The sequence below is a fragment of the Heterocephalus glaber genome, unplaced genomic scaffold, assembly GCF_053883595.1.
Source record: "Heterocephalus glaber isolate CG9 unplaced genomic scaffold, H.glaber_assembly_v1.0 deba00001444, whole genome shotgun sequence".
NCBI lineage: Eukaryota > Metazoa > Chordata > Mammalia > Rodentia > Bathyergidae > Heterocephalus > Heterocephalus glaber.
The window spans coordinates 27,398,708-27,400,771 of NW_028258297.1; the positions used below are offsets into that span (position 1 = coordinate 27,398,708).

Here is a 2,064-nt window from a genome sequence, read left to right on the forward strand (position 1 = left end):
AAAAACCCCAAACAAACAAACAAACAAAACCAAGGAAGACTGAAGCAAAGATTATTAGTGAATTTCACACCAGAAATCCTGGAGGGCAGGAGAGAGTGGGTTAATACATTCAAATACTGAAAGGGGAAATATCTGCCAATCAATAATACTATACCTGGAACTCCTGACTTGGATGGAAGCGTGGGAGCTGCCGGGCCGCCCTCGCCCCAGAAGCCAGGTTTTGTGGAAGTTATACTACTTTGTCACTATGAAATGTCATCTCTAGGCACCTCCTTCATGCAAATTAAATTTGATGACTTGCAGTTTTTTGAAAACTGCGGTGGAGGAAGTTTTGGGAGTGTTTATCAAGCCAAATGGATATCACAGGACAAGGAGGTGGCTGTAAAGAAGCTACTGAAGATAGAGAAGGAAGCAGAAATACTCAGAGTCTTGAGTCATAGAAACATCATCCAGTTTTATGGAGTAATTCTCAAACCTCCCAACTATGGTATCGTCACAAAATATGCTTCTCTGGGATCACTCTATGACTATATCAATAGTAACAGGAATGAAGAGATGGATATGGATCACATTATGACTTGGGCCAAGGATGTAGCCAAAGGAATGCACTATTTACATATGGAGGCTCCTATCAAGGTGATTCACAGAGATCTCAAGTCAAGAAACATTGTTATAGCAGCTGATGAAGTATTGAAGATCTGCGACTTTGGTGCTTCTCGGTTCCATAACCATACCACACACATGTCGTTGGTTGGAACTTTCCCGTGGATGGCTCCAGAAGTTATCCAGAGTCTCCCTGTCTCTGAAACTTGTGACACATATTCCTATGGTGTGGTTCTCTGGGAGATGCTAACAAGGGAGGTCCCCTTTAAAGGTTTGGAAGGATTACAAGTAGCTTGGCTTGTAGTGGAAAAAAAACGAGAGACTAACCATTCCAAGCAGTTGCCCCAGAAGTTTTGCTGAACTGTTACATCAGTGTTGGGAAGCAGATGCCAAGAAATGACCATCATTCAAGCAAATCATTTCAATTCTGGACTCCATGTCAAATGATGCAAGCCTCCCTGACCAGTGTAACTCATTCCTGCACAACAAGGCAGAGTGGAGGTGCGAAATTCAGGCAACCCTTGAGCAGCTAAAGAAGCTAGAGCATGATCTCAGCTTTAAAGAGCAAGAGCTCAAAGAACGGGAAAGACAGCTAAAGATGTGGGAGCAGAAACTGACAGAACAGTCCATACCCCACTTCTCTTGCCTCTTGCTGCAAGAATGTCTGAGGAGTCTTACTTTGAATCTAAGACAGAGGAGTCAAACAGTGCGGAGATGTCATGTCAGATCACAGCAGCAAGTAACGGGGAGGGACATGGCATGAACCCAGGTCTGCAGGCCATGATGCTGATGGGCTTTGGGGATATCTTCTCAATGAACAAAGCAGGAGTGGTGCTGCATTCTGGGATGCAGATAAACATGCAAGCCAAGCAGAATTCTTCCAAAACCACATCTAAGAGAAGGGGAAGGAAAGTCAACATGGCCCTGGGGTTCAGTGATTTTGACTTGTCAGAAGGTGATGATGACGATGATGATGGTGAGGAGGAGAATGACCTGGATAATAATGGTGAATGAAAGCAGAAAACAAACTAAGAAAATTGGAAATGTTCAGAAAAAATAAAAGTAACTTGTTATCTCAGTCTGTACAAAAAACAGTTAAGGAGGTGGAAAACCAAGCACTGCATTTTTAGGTCAGTTATATTTACAGGACAGTAATTTACTTTTTACTTATTTTTGCTTACAGAAAGGGGGGGTGATTAAACCAAAGGTATATTTATGAATCAGCAAATGTACCTGATTATAGAAATTTATGATTCTATATGATATAGTAATTTAATGATATTCTGGCTTTTTCTTAATGAATATTTTATAATTTGTATTTAACTTTATTTTATTACCTTTGTTCAGCTGGTTAAGAAAACTTAAATTTTGAACAAGCACCCTTTACTCCTAATTCTTTGACACTTGATTCTTCTGTAATGTACTGTATTTTTTCTCAAGACAATATATTGTCAGAAATGA

At 40.5% G+C, this 2,064-nt stretch overlaps 1 pseudogene; it reads left to right on the forward strand.

The window, feature by feature from the left end:
• Positions 1-252: 252 nt before the first annotated feature.
• On the forward strand, positions 253-1,741 carry LOC101711907 (mitogen-activated protein kinase kinase kinase 20 pseudogene; annotated as a pseudogene).
• Positions 1,742-2,064: the final 323 nt, after the last annotated feature.